Below are 17,474 nucleotides of genomic sequence, written 5' to 3'. Positions count from 1 at the left end.
GAATACATTTATAAAATGCCAGTGTAAGTGATATAAACGAGACAAATGTGTCATGGAATCAGAGTTCTAAAATGCATGCTTTAGCCTTTCTTTATATTCAAACATAGTAAGCTTTCTCTTTTTAAAATTTATTTTATTGGTTTTAAGTGTGTATACGTGTGTGTGTGTGTGTGTGTGTGTGTGTGTGTGTGTGTGTGTGTGTGAGAGAGAGAGAGAGAGAGAGAGAGAGAGAGAGAGAGAGAGAGAGAGAGAGAGAGAGAGAGACCGAGACCCTGGAACTGTAGTCACAAGCGGTTGTAAGCACCTCCACCGTTATCCAGAATTAAGTATTATTGCCGTATATTCCCATGGCACCCTATTCCATCCCCCAATCCCCCAGCACAATGTTCACCATCATGCTTTCTTCATCTGTCTGTCTGTCTAGCCCACTGGTAAAGTCTCTTGAGCCCAGAATATTGATCATAATTTTTGCATCACATGCCTAGCAAAGGAGGTTACTAATTGGTTTGCATTAACTCAAATCCAAAAGCACTAGAGAAGAGAGAAATCTGTGGACTTTGGGGGTGAGCTTTGTGTGTTTTGCCTGTACTTATTATCTGTGCTTTAATCATGGATGTCCACACAGACATAGGCACTAAACGAAGGGATGTGCCATGAGGAAGAAGATGCCATTGAGGAACAGCAGTGGAGAACACCTGGTTTGTTACTGAAACTCAGAGTAAGAACTACCGAAGGACAAGAGGGGGCCTCAGTGGGAAAACAGACCAGAAAAAGTTCAGAGATACAGTGCGGTAGATCTAAGACACAGCCGACCGAAGACTGGCGAGTGAGAGCGGGGTGGCAGGAAACCGCTCCTCCACCTCGCCCCACTGTGAACAAGACAAGGAGGTCTCCAGAAGCGAACTCTACAAAAACAAAACTTGAGCCTTGAGACTTGGAAGCAGACGCTCCGGGGTGTGTTTGCTGTACCTCCCTATCTCCCAGACCGGGAGGGAAGAGGGTACCATTGCTGAGAGGTGCCCTGTTGCCAAACCTGCTCCCTCTTTACTTTTAATTATTATTACCCTTGCTTTAAAAGGCTTTAAACTATATTTATCACAACAGTACCCCGCCTCGTCTCTCTCCAATAAGTCCCTTCCCCTTCATTTGAATTTGTCTTGATTCTGTTGCTTCTGCCTGCTCACCTCCTCAAACAGTAGTAGTGACCATCAGTCCAGGTGTGGATGATATGCAAAAAAACACTCAGCGGCAAAGATGCACAAACAAGGTCACACTGTCCCCTTACTCCAGCCTTGGGTGTTGAAATGCACAAGTGACCAACACCATTGTGCAGCAGACCAGAGAGAGGCTCTGGGATGGGAGGGTGACCCCCGAAGAGCTGATCTTCATGTAGGAAATCAACCAGTAAGGGAGACATCAATATTTAAGTTACACAAAGACCAGCAGCTCTTCTCACCTTAGACTCAGCTGCAAAAGATAGCTTAAGGGGAAAAGATACGCATCCCAGTGAAGAAGAAATGGCGGCTGATATTCTACGTAGTTGGCAAATTCCTCCCTTTTATATTTTGATTCTTTTGTTTTAGTGTTTAACTCGCTTGGATAGACCCCCAGGGCTGTCCCTCCAGCTTAGCACCTGTTCTCTATGTCTCATCCAGTTCACAATCTCATTCCTCTCTACTCCCTCTTTCCTTTCCCCCCAATTTTTACTTATTATGATTACCCCTTGCTTTAAAAAGCTTCGAACTGCATTTATCACAACAGTATCCCGCCTCTTTTCTTTCCAAACCTTTGCAGGGATGTGACTGAGGTAAACAACATGATCCCCTAACTTCCACCTCCTCAAACAGTAGCAGCCACCCTAAGCCCAAGCGTAGACTATCTGCACAAAAGACTAATATAAAATAAAACAAACACGCACAGGAGAGGGAAAAGGAAACCAGGGAGGGCACTCAAAGTGCAGGAGCATCCCCATCCGCACCTGTCACCGGTGCGTACGTTACCAAGGTTGAGCTGCTAGAAGCTACAGCGCCATTACAGGCAACAAATTAGACATTTGGAGCTGCTCTGTGTGTTTAGGCAACTGTGCCGAACAACCCACTAAAGTGCTCTTCCCATTAAAGGCTGGTGCATTACTCACTGAGAAAACAGAGAAGGGAAAACATATATGTGCCCAGATCAACCACAGAGCATGGGTTCTCAAGCTTCGTGACTACGCTTCAGGGAACATACAACAGTGTCTATATGCAAACAGCAACCAAGAAGACTCCATACAGCCCAAGAGGGAGGACAGTGCTCTGGCTCTTGAGACTTGAGGGGCTAAAGTTCATACTGTCTGCTCTCCTGCTAATGATGTCAGGTCTTCCCCGCTGAGCCTAAACACTAAAACAAGGAAGCCCCCCACATGACACAGCTTTTGAAAATCAAGATACTATTTACTATAATCAAAGTTACAAATAAACCACATTTTATTATCAAAATGACATGCTTGATTACTAAAGAGATAATACGATAACAAAAAATTATAGGCTGGAGAGAGAGCTCAGTGGTTAAGAACACGGGCTGCTCTTCCAGAGGACCCAGGTTCAGTTCCCAGCACCTACAGGGTGGCTCACAATCATCTATAACTCCAGTTCCAGGGAATCTAATGCCTTCTTCTGGCCAATATGGGTGAGCCCTACACACACATGGTACACAGATATACATGCAGTCAAACACTCATATGCATAAGATAAAAATAAAAGTTAAAAATTTAAAGAAATTATATGTATAGGTGTATACACACACAAACACACACACAAAAGTTGCTATTGATTCAGTAAAATTTAAGAGGTATATATGTAATTTCTTAATCAGAGCAAAATTTAATAGTTGAAAAGGAGTTCCTCTAACAGCCAGGGAATTATGTATTCATGTGGTGATATATTGTGTAACCCAATGAAGCCTACTTACATGGGGATCAGAGGACAGAACCAGCCACTAACTTAGACACAGAGGTCAGGCAGTGGTGGCACACACCTTTAATCCTATTACTCGGGAGGCAGAGATCCATCTGGATCTCTGTGAGTTCAAGGCCACACTGGGCTACATGAGAGAAACAGAACCAGGCTGTGGTGACACACATCTCTAATTCCAGAAAGTAATATGGCAGGGCAGAGAAAGGTATATAAGGCGTGAGGAAACAGGAACTCACTCTCTTGAGGCTGAGGATTTCATAGAGATAAGGCAGTGGCTGGCTTGCTCCTCTTATCTTTCAGCTTTCACCCCAATACCTGGCTCCAGGTTTTCTATTAATAAGACCTTTTAAGATTCGTGTTACATATTCAGTCTACAATGGGTACCAAGGTATGTGTCAGCTATTCTGTTGGAATAAATTGGTTGCCTTATTGCCTAAGGCTCCGTATCTAAAAGTATTTCCAAATGTTTATGTGTCATAACACCAGTGCAAGTGGAGATGTGCCTCCCTCATGCTGAGGCAAGGCATGTCTGTCTCCAGGGCCCATGTACCGGCAGGTCTGTTGTTCAATTCACTGCGAAAGCTTTTCCTACGTGAGCTGGGTCATGTGTACTACCTGCTTTTCTGATTTCCCTGCATCAGTAAAGGGACTTTCACTTCTACAAATAGCAATGAAGGAAACAATGGGATAGGCGAGGCTCTCAGAAGAACTTGAAAAGAGAAAGCAAGGAAGGCTGAGGTGAACACAGCCAATGGCACCTTCTAAGTGAAAGACAGTTCTCATGCTTAGAGTCTGATGAGCTTAAAAAAAAAAAAGCTCAGAAAAACATCAAGATTCTGCTAGCTTGGAATGAGGTTAGGACCGGGTAATAGGGACACTTGGATTTTCTCATGTGTCTCTCAGTTAGTGTTTCCATTGCTGGGATAAAACACTATAACCAAAAGCAACTTGGAGGGAAAAGTGTTTACCTCAGCTTAGGGCTGTGGTCCATCAGGGCAAGGATTCGAGGCAGGAACCTGGAGGCAGGAGCTGATGCAGAGGCCATGGAGGGGTGCTGCTTTGTCATTGTTTGTTTTTTACTCTCCCAAATAAACCACACATGGAGGCTTGTTCTTAATTATGAATGCCCAGCCTTAGCTTGGCTTAGTTTCTAGGCAGCTTTCCTTAACTTTAAATGATCCCGTCTACCTTTTGCCTCTGGTCTTTTCCGGTTCTCTTACTTCTGTAAATCTTACTCTTACTCCATGGCTTGCTGGTTGTGTAGCTGGGTGGCTGGCCCCTGGAGTCCTCCTCCTCATCTGGTTCCTCCTTTTCAATTCTCCCTTCCCAGAGTTCTCCTCCTATTTATAATCTGCCTGCCAGCCCCACCTATCTCTCTCTCCTGCCTTGCTATTGGCCATTCAGTTCTTTATTAGACCAATCAGGTGTTTGAGACAGGCACAGTAACACAGCTTTACAGAGTTAAACAAATGCAACACAAACAAAAGTAACACACCTTCAAATAATATTCTACAACACTGTTTACTGGCTTGCTCAATCTGTTTCTTATAGAACCCAGGACCACCAGCCTAGGAGTGGTACCACCCACAGTGATCTGGGCCCTCTCACATCAGCAAGTAAGAAAATGCCTACAGACTTGCCTGCAGGCCAGTCCTATGGAGGTATTTTCTCAACTATGGGCCCTCCTTCCCAGATGAACCCACCTTTTTTTTCCTTTCTTTTTTCTTTTTTTCTTTCTTTCTCTTTTTTCTTTTTCTTAGTTTTTTGAGACGGGGTTTCTCTGTGTAACAGTCCTGGAACTTGCTTTGTAGACCAGGCTGGCCTCAAACTCAGAGAAATCTACCTGCCTCTGCCTTCCAAGTGCTGGGATTAAAGGTGTGAGCCACAATCACCCAGCCTCCAGCTTGTATCTTTGACCTATGAACCAGCCAGCACACATGAGTAGCTCTTGCTTCTGGGCACTGATGCCTAGATTTGTTCATCCACAGCTATGGATGTGTTACAGCTTCCCTGTACTTCAGTTTCCTTTTCAGACTAGTAAAAATAAATAAAATAAAAATAAAAGGCAGTTACCTCTTCAGTTCTACACACCAAGCTTCAGATGGCCCTTCCCTTCTCTTTCACTCCTGTTCTCTCTGCTGCTACTTATCCAATTATCCACTATTCAGTCATCAACTACTATATGCTAGATTCTGCGTTATGTTCTCTACACACAAGTACAGATGGGAAAGCAAGCTTAAGGGAGCAGCCTTCTCACCTGAGGGAGGAGATCTAGGAACTCATCGCCCATCATCCTCTCCCAGGCCTACGGCCCCAACAGCCGTGGTGTGTGGGCAGGAGGAAAACAGAAAGGGAGTTCCCACCATGGTGGAGTTGCAACATCTACAGCCTAAAAAAGATCGGTCAAGATCGAGACCGGCTTCCTAAGTTCTGCATGTTCCCTGCCTGCCCCCTGATTCTTTCATGTCCCAGGATGAGGGAGACCAGCTCCCTCTTATTCCCCCAGGGTATATCTTGAGCAGGGAGAAATGAGAAATTTGTAGATAGCAATATAAAGGAGAGAAACAGAAACACAGGAGAGCCTCAGGAGGGCCTGGGTCTAAATGCGCCAGCCTTTCTGTCTCTATTAAAGAGCTTTTAAAGGAATGTCAAGGGGTGAGGCAAAAGACCTCCCCCAGCACAGCCAAGTGTAGTCCATCCCAAACACCTGGTGACCATGCACGTGGTCAGGCTATCCCCTAATGCAGCCCTGCTGTGGAAAGCAAGCTCAGCTCTCACTAGGAAACCTTTGTGGGCTCCCACACCAAGACACGAAGGATACAGAAATAGGAGTCAGATAGAAGTATTCACATTAGATTCAGAAACATACACACGAGGGTAGGGGTGTTTAAATGAGCAACTTAAATACTCCTTTGTGCAGAGTTATCCCCTCACCTCTGCACAGACTTAAGACTGACATCTGTGGTACTAAATACAGAAAGATACATCTGTTCCTGTCAATAGGCAATGTTTATTCCATTCAATAACCTCTGCATGCTTTTCTCTGGATAGTATTAAAATGGATGCTTAAGGAAACTACATCTCCTCCCTCACTACAATTGGGTGACATCTTGGATAAAGACATCTTACTGACATATACTCCCATCAGGCTGTCCTGAATCCCTAAAACACCTGGGACATCAGAACTAAGGTACCAACAAATGTAACTGATGTCTTCTACAGGCCTAGAAAATTCTGAGGGCACTATTCCATAGCCATCCATCACCTTCTGTGGAGATGGAAGAATGATAAATCAGAGTAGGGACCTACTGTGGGGGAAATAACTCTGCAAGGAAACCCCATGTCTGGGCTCTAAACCCTGAGCAACATTTTATCTTGGTTATTTCTAGCCAAGTGAGGCTCAGTGTTGGGGTCCACAGCTTAAACTAAGATTCCAACCACAGAATAAATGCTAGCCTGGTTATATATCTAAGCTACATTTTGTGTGTGTGTGTGTGTGTGTGTGTGTGTGTGTGTGTGTGTGTGTGTGTAAAAAAAGGGACAGTACAAAGACACAAGATACATAACACCTGGAATGTACTCTGGCAAAAGAAGGCCTCAGCTAAGACCTTATTAGGGTCCTTGTTTGTCATTGGTGGTCATATCTTATTTTCTCTGATTATTATACTTTAGTTCCTATAAATCTCACTCTTATTGCTTAACATAAGGTGGAGGTCTCAGGAACAGTAACAACTATGTAAAAGGTAACATTTTTGAATGTTTGTTTTTAGTATATATGTTTTGCCTGCATGTATGCATATGACTCGGATTCCCTGGCTGGAATCAGATATAGTTGTGAGCTGCCATATGGATGCTGGAATTGAACCCTGGACCTCTGCAAGAACAGGCAGTGCTCTTAAGCACGGAGCCATCTCTCCAGCCTGAAAACAGTAGCATTTTATACGAGGTAGAATTAGTCATTTTTTAATGTTTATTTGTTTGTTTATTTTATGAGTGCTTTAGGTTTTCATCCACACCAGAAGAGGGCACCAGATGCCATTACAGATGGCTGTGAGCCACCACATGGTTGCTGGGAATTGAACTCAGGACCCCTGGAAGAGCAGCCAGTGCTCTTAACCACTGAGCCATCTCTCCAGTCCTGCATTAGTCAGTTTTAATCCGTGAACTGTTTACATGTCTATTGATTGCTTACTTCTAACGAAGAAAACAACCTCTCCTCTGTCACCTTCACAGAATCTGACACTAACCTCAAATATTCTTTCATAAGGCTTATCTTCTGTGAAGAACTGAGACGTAAAAAAAAAAATTCTAAAAACCACTCAATATCTGTTAGGCTTCAGACAAAAGTACTCAGACAAAGTACTCCTTCAGACAAAGTAATCAGACAAAGTACTTCAAAGTACTCAGACAAAGTACTTTCATTAAGGTCCTCCATATTAGGGTACTATGTGTTCCCGTTATAAATGTCTAAGTGTGGTAGCTTACAGTCAGGGGCAAAAGTTATTTTTCCTCTGCAGTGCATACAGAAAAGTTTGCATTCTTATCCTCATGCATATCAGTGTGCATGTAATATATTGACAATAAATGCCTTTGGGACCAACACAAAAGCGAAATTTTTGACTTAATAACTTCCAAGATAATTGCTTTCTTATTTGGGTCACCGTTGATATTGCACCATTTGTTGTAAAATGACACAATTGAACATCCACAAGCAGACATTTCCCTATCCAGATCTATCAGAGACCTTACCCTAAACCCCGTGTGGATGCCCACGTGCCCACACACTATTGCGGAACATAGCATTCCCAATAAAACGCACGGAAGTGAGGCTGGGAAGATGGCCACCCACGGGGATGGCCATCCATGCAGATGACAGTCTGCCTGTACAGACTTGGTGCTCAGGTGCAGGAAACACAGAGAAGCCTGCCACAGTCACCAAGACTGACCTCCGCAGCTAGGGCTGGACAGAGCTGGAACCAGCTCAGGAGGCCTCAGGTTGAAACGCAAAGGCGCTCAAGGTCTGGGCTCACCCCAGAACATGTGGGGAGGCCAGTCTTCCAAAACCAGGCACACTTTAAATGAGGCATTGGCCACAGAATTGTGGACATGGTCCCTTCCTCAGGGGATGGGCATTTGACTAGTGGTGCAGGGCCATAGCCCAGTGCCTATCTGGACCTGGCATACTGTAAAAGGTCTAGCAAAGAAGGTAGATAAGAGAAAACACCAGGCAATCAATTACCGGCAGTACATTAAAGAGGACAAGGGGTTACAGACATCTCCAAGCCACAGTGACAGCAGAATGGTTACAAAGTTCAGAACAGATCAAACTATCAAACCACTACTATTTGCAAATCTTCACCCATCACACCAAAGAGGAACACTGGTTTTTGGTTTTGTTTTTTTCTAACATCTTTCTTTTGCACTGAACCTCTGTACGAAGCTTGTGAATTACGGTCAGTAAACTTGAGAAACAGTTTTTCTCACAGTATTTTTTTTTAAGCTTTCAGATCTTAGCCTAGTCTACCTTCTCTATAGGGAGATGTGAACTGTGGACCTCACGTTCCAAGCCATTTTCCCTTCAGAATCATCTCCCTAGTTTTTCCAGTGTAACTGTTTGTGTTAAGAGGGTTGTACACAGTGGTTAAGAGAAGATATTGCTACAAGACGGCTAGAATTTGTAAAGCATGGCTCCATGACCTGCTAGTTGTGCAACTTGAGGCAAGTCGCTTAACCTCTCTAAACTTCTCTTCCCTTCGATACAAAAATGAAGACAGAAACAACACCTAACTTACAATGTTGTGATAAAGCTTAGTTGAAATCTAATGTAAATACTCAGAGTAGGGTGGCAGAGGGGTATGTAAGTGGGTGCTGTGGTTGTTAATGGCAGCCTCTGATGTAAGTTTGCCTGCTACCATTTTATTTTACATTTATTTATTTGTTTGTTTGTTTGTTGTTTGTTTTGGTTTTTGAGACAGGGTTTCTCTGTGTAGTTTTGGTGCCTGTCCTGGAACTCACTTTGTAGACCAGGCTGGCCTCGACGAACTCACAGAGATCCGCCTGCCTCTGCCTCCCGAGTGCTGGGATTAAAGGCGTGCACCACCTTCTACCATCTTAAAAGTGTTCAAGGATTGATCTCATAGCATTCATGTCCCCTCTAATGCTTTACCAGGCTTTCTTTTTGCTAGAGTAAAGAATATTCTCAGGCAGGACGAATGAGATGCCGCGGGCTGTATGAGAGGTGAATGCCACACCGCTAGACAAGGTTTCCTGGCGGTAAGCGTGGCTCTTCGGAGTGAGCTGCCACACAGTTTAAACAGCATTGCCCTGAGGAGTTCCGCTTACAGCAGGAAGTGATGAGCCCTGCTGACCTCCTGAGGGAGGGGATAATGACCCATCAGGGCAGACAGAGTCACAGACACTGAAAACCAAGCGACTGTTATTGTTAGCAAAGGAAATTGGACACAAAGCCAGGACTCCGAAGGTGCTGGTGTACCACACAGTGTAACAGAGAGACAGGCGCTGAAGCAGGGCCGGGTGCCTCTCTGCTGACACTCCAGCCTGAGGATCATGGGCAGAAACTCAGGTTTGTGGACCTCATCCCACGGAGTCCTGAGCCACCCAACCAAGAGGAACCTGATAGACCACAGCTCAGGACAGTCTGTGTGGTCACAGGCTGGAGTCCCCTGGAGGGCTAGGACACGAGGGGCCAGCACCGGCTCTGCTGAAAGGTGCTCATGGGGCTTGCAGCTCTCAAGACTTCTGTTTCCATATGTGGGGGGGGGGGGGGGGGAATGAAGACACCAAACTATAAGATTTTTGAAGATCTTTCCAGAAGGGGACTTAACTTCAATCTAACCCCAGTATTGGCTTCCTAGCTGTAGGCTACTGCTGACCTGTGCTCCCTGTTTCCCCGGCTGCCTGCTGCAAATCCTCCATCTTTCCCTGTGTCAGCAGTGTCAACACCACAGAGGCCCAAAGCCACCATTAGTCCCAACTCTACTGTAAACCTAATTGCATGCCCTATGAGTCGCTGAGTACCCAACGGTCACTAGAGAGGCCAACAGCAAAGGCCTGTTCTGGTGGGAGTTTATCCTTCTGATACACTGGATTGTTAATCTCTGGTGCTAATTTAAAACCGAGTCAGCTCTCCTCAGTACTTCACACCCCCAAATCCCTGAGAACATGAGGTAGCATCCTCAGACAGCCCTGACTGCGGAGGAGACGTAATTATCCACCCACCCATCCCATCACAGCTCCTCAGTCCCCAGAGCACACAGGTCCCACCCTTTACAAAGCAGCGTGGGACTTGGGGCCCACACCGCTGCTGTAACTACTGTCTGCGTGCATTCTACGAGGCTGGGTGCAAACAAAAGCCATACTCAAAGGAAAACTAACCAAAGAAAGGCCATTCCTCGGCTCTTACCTACCTGCAAGAGCAAATGCAGAGGGCAGATCTTTCTCAGGCTGTGAAAGACTTGTGTGTTTGTTAGAAATGAAACAACTCCTTAGCTAAAGAGGAAACAATGTTCGGAGAGGACTGAACGGTCTTGTGGGGACTTAGGGCCTTCTGTTGTCCTGTAGCACAGACCTCCATGGAAGGGGTATTGCCTAACAATTCACCTCTACTTTGCACCCCAGGCAAATTTCAATCACCTATGCGTATGAATGGAGACAGCTGCAAGGCTGACCACCTGCCCCCGAGGACCTTTCCCGGGTTTTTCAGAGCTTCTCTTTGCAGAGTGGTACGTCTGATTTTCTGGGAGTAGCGGCAGATCTCCCAGGTCTGCACTGTCCAAGGGCTGGAGGTGGGTAGACAAGGGCAGAGAACTGACCTCCAGGCTCCTGCTTTACTCTCTCTACCCAGAGGAGATAATGGGGCCTTTTGGGTAAACCTGCCTCCTGCCGAGTAAATATGTCCAGTAAATATATCCAGAGGGGACCTCATTGAGTTCTCCAGCTGGTGATGTACTTACAAGATTGCAACATGGGTTCCCCCGGTTAATTATGAACTCCAACCTCCAAACTGGGCCAAATGGAACATTCTCTTACCAGCCCCAGTAACAGAAAGCTGAGCTATGTTGATGTCATTGCTTTGGGCAAGTCACATGACTTCTTGGGGGTCTATCTCCTCTATATATGATGAGGTTATCGGGTGTCTACCTCACTGAGTTAAATGGGCCAGAACATGAATAGCTCTGTACTTGGTTCAGTCAGTATCTCTGGAAGTCAGAGGACAAACAGGGTTCAGATTCCAGTGCACATTCAACAGCCGGATGTGGAATTTGGATTCCACTTCTGGAAAGCACCTGATGTTAACCACCAGAAGTTAGTGTCTACTAGTTTCTTTCACTGTGAGGTCAGCATTTTTACATTTTTCTTTGGGGAGGAGGGTTAAGACAGGGTTTCTCTGTGGAGCCTTGGCTGTTCTGGAACTCGCTCTATGGACCAGGCTGGCCTCGAACTCACAGAGATCTGTCTGGCAGACCTCTGGGATTAAAGGCATGTACCACCACCACCTGGCCTAGCACCTGACTTTTGTAATTAATATTTGAAATGATTTGACTCTATTCAAACACCTTGCTTCTCCTTAACTTTCAATGACTAAGTTTGGAAACCATTCCTTTACCATTATCCACATATCCCTGGTCCAATTTATTCTTCTGGGACACAAAAACCAGGAAATCTCAGTCGGCATAAGCTGGACTCTGGTCCATGCCAGCTTCATGCCAAAATAAAGAAAGAAATGTTTGATTTCACCTGGAAAATAACTGCTGTGCCGTACATGAATTTCCCGACAGGTCCTTGACACAATTAACAAGTGGCTTGTTACATTTAAAGGTTATATCACACACAATTTGAGAATATGTAAGGCATTTCCTATGCACCTGCCCAATGCTTAGGTTTTGATTTCATCCTCCTAAACCTACCATTCCCTTCTGAGTTAATTTCATCTGAATTAATCAAGAGTAGCTGTCCTAGTGAGGGTTACTATTGCTGTGATGAAACACCATGACCAAAAGCAAGCTGGGGAAGAACAGGTTCATTTCATTCACAGTTCCATATATCAGTTCATCATCAAAAGCAGTGAGGGCAGAAACTCACACAGGGCAGGAACCTGGAGGCAGGAGCTGATGCAGAGGCCATGGAGGGGAGTTGCTTACTACCTGCCCAGGGATGGCACCACCCACAATGGGCTGGGTCCTCTCCCGAATCAATCACTAAGAAAATGCCCTACAGGCTTGCCTGCGGCCCAGTTTTACAGAAGCATTTTCTTATTTGCGGTTCCCTCCTCTCAAATGATTTTAGTTTGTGTCAAGTTGACATAAAACTATCCAGCAAGCAGCCAAATGCATCTAGATTGGAGCTTCAATCACAAACCTGATAAAAAACTCCCCATTAGCCAAACACAATCAGATTTTCACTGATCCCAGTCTTGGGGGCTGGCTACGAAAATGTGTGAATTAATCCAACAGCATTACATTAAGGATATTTCTGTGTGTACACAGATATTTTGTTTAAAAATCATTTTGCCTCTAGTCAAAACAAGGACAAGGGGGGAACTTGTGTAGAGCCAGACCCAGTAGCACATACCTGTGAGTTTAGCAACAAAGAGACTGGGGTAGAAAGGCTCAGGCGGGGGTCATCTTGGACATCACAGTATGCTCAAGGCAGCTGGGCTACATACACGGTGAGAATTTGTTTCCCAAAAAAACCATAACTACACATTAGAGAACATTACACATATTAAGCAAAAATCACAAATGTTCCAGAACTAAAGGCAAATTCTAGTTGCACACAGACTTTTAAAGGTGTTTAAGGTTCCACATAAGATGTAATGGCTTAGGAGTTTGCTCTAGCAGTAACTAAAGTCTTCCAACATGCATTAATAAACAAGAGGCAGATATTTAATAATCTATAGGCAGGATGACCACAAAAGACATGATGAATAACCATCTATATTCAAGGACAGATCCCTAGAGGGCAATCAAGAATTTACACATTCCCTACAACGACCTCACATGACTTCCCATCCTCTGAGGAGAGGCACAAGTAACCCTGCCACCACCATTGAGCCACCTATGAGCTTCCCACTTACTGCATGAGGCATGGCCCCACATGGACTGTGAAGACAATCGGGTTACCTCCTTAGTGAAAGAAACAGTGTAATTATTTCACTTCAGTCAAATAAAGCAGACCAGGCATGGTAGCACAGGTCTGTTCCCAGCACCCAGCAGGCTGAGAAAGAGAGCTCAAGAGTCTGTCCAAAGCAGGCTGAGAAAGAGGGCTCAATAGTTCGAAACAAGTCTACACAAAGATGCCATGGAGGAAAGAGACTAAACAATCAAGACGTAGAATCCAGTTCATCAGAGGAACCTTACAGGGCAGAATCTTACTGTTTGAACTCAGACTTCTCTGTGCATTCAGACACACTTAACGACAATGGTTAAAAGCAGTTATCAGGCTGGGACTATTAGCCCAACAGAAGAGGATAAAGCACTTGCATAGCATACACAAGTCCTTGAATTTGTTTAATGAAAATTAAACAATAATAATCACTTTTAGTAATGTGTGATTAACCTAATTTTCCATGCTTAAAAACATTAATCCACATTCAGCGCAGAATTTACAGAACGAAGACAAAGCAAAACCAAAGAAAGGAAGGAAAGGGAACAGAAGAAAGAGGGTAAATCAAAAGAAATAACAGGCTTCTTCACTCCTGAGCCGGAAGGAAAACACAACTCACAGGCTCACATTCACCATTCTTCAAGCAACTGGAAGTCATATGCCAGTTCTATAGATGTGGAAACTCAAGAAGGAATGTTTCAAATTAACTAGCTATGGTTTTCTTAACTCTCCACCTTAACAAGAATTCTTGACCAACTTTTAAGGAGGAGTTTGGTAAAACCTGCCCTAGTGAAGAGAAGGACCTCTTGAGCACCCCCTACCCTTGATCTACTAAATAAAATGGTTTGACCTACCACACACACACACACAAAAATGCTTTTCGATCACTCTCAATGGCTAAAAACACATATGTATATTCGTATATATTGTAGGACTGGAGATCAAACCTAGAGCTTCGAAATACTAGAAAAAATATTCTACCAGTCATACCCTCAGACCCTAGTTTTATATTTTTTACACACTGCCAAATTACCCCTTAAAAGTGCATTCATTCAACTATTTAATCAATATTTATGGAGCTGCCATCTTCTAAGAGATATTGGGGTCCCTGTCTACAACTACATGGTTAGAAGTTACAAGAGCTATGAAAGGGTCTGTGAAGCATATACAGGTAGGTGTACAACCAAGGCAAGTCCACCACCCTCTTGACATGCGCACTATTTGCATGGGAGGCTGACCAGGCGCACCCTCCCCTTTGACCAGGCACTTGTTCACTTTTATCTCAATTTATTGATTGGGTTGTTTAATTTCTTGTTTAGATTTTTTAATTCTTTGTGTGTTCTAGATATTAGCCCTCTGTCAGATGCACAGCTACCATTCTATATGCCATCTCTTCATTCAATCAACTATTTCTTTTGCTTTGTGGGAACATTTTAATTTCATGAGGTTCCATCTGTTCACTGTTGGCATGGTTTCCCGAGCAACTGGAGTCCCATTAAGAAAGTCCTTGCCTGTGCCTATTCCATCAAATGTTTTCCCTGTTTCTTCCTATGACAGTTTCAGAGTTCCGAGTCTTACATTAAGGTCTTTGATCTATTTGGACTGACTTTGTACAGTGAGAGATAGGTATCTTCACTTCCTTCTATATGTGGGTATCCAGGTTCTCAATGCCGTAATAAGGCTGTCTTTTCCCCCATGTATATTTTGGCATCTTTGTCAACAATCACGGGGCTGCAACTACGTGTTTCTATTTATGTCGTCTGTTCTACGGCATTGACCCACAGGTCCATTTTTGTGCTAGGATCATGCCCTGGGTGTGTTGTACATGGATGTAGGCACACATAGAAAGGCCAGAACTGTCTTCTTCAATTACTCTCCACCTTGGTTTTTGAGGGAGGGTCTCTCACTGAACCTGGAGCTCCTGGATTCAGCCAGACTAGCTGGTCCACAAGACTCAGTGAGCCTCCTGTCTCTGCCTCTTCAGTGGCAGCATGCAGTGGCACGCCCAGTTTTTTACATGAGTGCTAGGCAGATGGACTCATGTCCTCATACTTGCAAGGCAAGCACTTTTTCCAACCGAGCCATCTCCCCAACCCCATGATGTGTCCCCCCCCTCCCCCGCACCTCCCCTCCCCCGCCCCATGGCTCTGTAGCAACTTATCAGACATAATGATGCCCAGAGCATATTCTTTTTGCTCAGGAATATTTTGGCTATCTGTATTCTTCTTAGCTTCCATATAAAGTTTAAGTTTTTTTTTTTTTCTATTTCTACGAAATGACATTGGGACTTAAACGAGGATTGTATGGAATCCTTGGATCGCTTTTGATAAATATAACCATTTTCACAACGTTAATTCTTATGGCACAAGAGCATGGAAATCTTCAATTTCTTTCTTCAGTGTTTTCACCATAAGCCTCTTTCGGTTTCTTGATTAGATTTATTCCTAGGTCAATCTTCTTTTCTTTTTTTAGGGAGGCAATGTGAACAGAGTTGTTTCCTACTTTTTTTTGGAAGCATGTTTATTATTGATATATAGGAGGGAGATTAAATTATGTTCTTTGTATTCTTGGCAGTAGCTCTGAGTTACAGATGCTCATCTACTCCAAAGGAGGTCAGACCTTGTGTTGGTCTAGCTCTAGTAGGTGCTGGCACTCTGGGGCAATTGTGGGATAAATTTACAGAGTCATTAATGTAAGCAATGAATCAAGAGCCAATACTTTGTCTTGTTCGTCTTTGAATCCAACCACAGTGTTCGTGTGACATCTCAGCACTGGAGGTGTAATGTATCACTGGGTCAAATTTATCCCAGATAATCACACGCTCTCAATGAATGGAGAGGGGTTATATTTTCCCATGAGATACTATATCTGTGTGACTCTCATAAGAACAGAAACCAGAGATCCTCTGGGGTTTTGTTCAGATCATCCATTCTGAGTTAAGCAGGAGACACTGAGGGGAAATAGGGCCTGTGTCCTCTTCAACACTAATTCTTGGGTTATCCAAAACATTGCCCAAAGACAAAACAATCAAAAGAAAACCTTAAAATCAACATCACTATGTTGCCATGTTCTTCACTTCTTATATTCATGCACAGCATACCAAACTATCATGTTAAATTTATAGAGATCTTCAAAGAGCCAAGGCCTACAGTCCTGGCCTTAGACTGCTGTTATAAACAGTCATTTTATTTTATTGCTGGATCAGTGTCTGGTGTTCAGAGGTCAAGGACTCCAATTCACTTTCATTTGCCACATGCCCAACCTTAGCACCCTAACAACTGTATTCCTCCTCACAGTCATCATCTGGAGGGCAAATGCCTCATCCTGTAAGTGTGGAGAAGCACCTCAGCAATTACTTCCAAGCCTTCTCACCTAGTACCCAGTGGAACCAGTATGCTGAAATCTCACAACACCAGGAATGAGATGCATCCAGGTGTGAGTCAGCCCTCACCTGCATCATGAGAAACTGTATCTTGCAGGACTAGGTCTACCTCGCACTCTGTCAAGATTCCAGAGCCCTGCCCTACCCCCTTCACTGGTCTCTGCTTTCTGAGGCAGACAGAATGATTAAGCTTGTCTGGGAATCCTAGAGTAATCAGGTTAGTATAAAAGTGAAGTGACCTTCCCCAGTAAGCTACTAAAACATATGCTATTGAAACCCAGGGACAAAGAGGACACTTGTCTTCCTTCAGTGGGTCTGCATGATACTACATACCACAAAGGAATGACCAGGTAGCATCACTGAAGTCTTTGGTTTCCATGTCTAAAGTGAGTTTAACACCCACTTCTTTAAGATGTTTTGTGACAACTAGAAACTGCTGTGGAATGTCGTTCTGTATGCTATGAATATGTGTTGCTCTGATTGGTTGATAAATAAAGCTGGCCAACAGTGAGGCAGAATAAGATTAAGCAGAACATTCCAACTAGAGAGAGAGAGGAAGGAGAAAGACAGAGCTGAGGAGATGCTGCTAGCTGCCACCAGGAAAAGCAAGATGTAAAGTACTGGTAAGCCACAAGCCACGTGGCAAAGTATAGATTTATAGAAATGGGTTAATTTAAGATGTAAGAGCTAGCTAGCGAGAAGCCATATAGTTTGAAAATAATATAAGCCTCTGTGTGTTTATTTGGGTCTGAGTGGCTGTGGGACCGGGCAGGACACAGGAAAACATCCAGCTACAAGATACTTTCTATGAGTTGCCTGGTACAGTGTCTGACCCATGTTATATAAGTAAATGGTAGCTGATAAAATGCTGTGGTGCTGTGGAATAATCCTTCTACATACTGTGAGGATGTCATTGTTAGTTAAAAAGCTGATTGGCCAATGGCTAGGTGGGATTTCTGGGCCAGAGAGAATGCTGGGGAGAAGAGTGGAGTCAGAGGAGACACCATGAGATG

At 44.2% G+C, this 17,474-nt stretch overlaps 1 protein-coding gene across 8 annotated transcripts in view; it reads right to left on the bottom strand.

Moving 5' to 3' along the window:
• Positions 1–17,474, bottom strand: part of Ldlrad4 (low density lipoprotein receptor class A domain containing 4) — a 367,454-nt gene that overhangs the window by 202,889 nt on the left and 147,091 nt on the right. The window lies entirely within an intron of this gene.

Source organism: Peromyscus californicus, unplaced genomic scaffold, assembly GCF_007827085.1.
Source record: "Peromyscus californicus insignis strain IS unplaced genomic scaffold, ASM782708v3 Scaffold_17__1_contigs__length_78620276, whole genome shotgun sequence".
In the NCBI taxonomy this organism is placed as follows: domain Eukaryota; kingdom Metazoa; phylum Chordata; class Mammalia; order Rodentia; family Cricetidae; genus Peromyscus; species Peromyscus californicus.
Note: the sequence above shows the minus strand (reverse complement) of the source record. Positions and strands in the feature narration are given on the sequence as shown.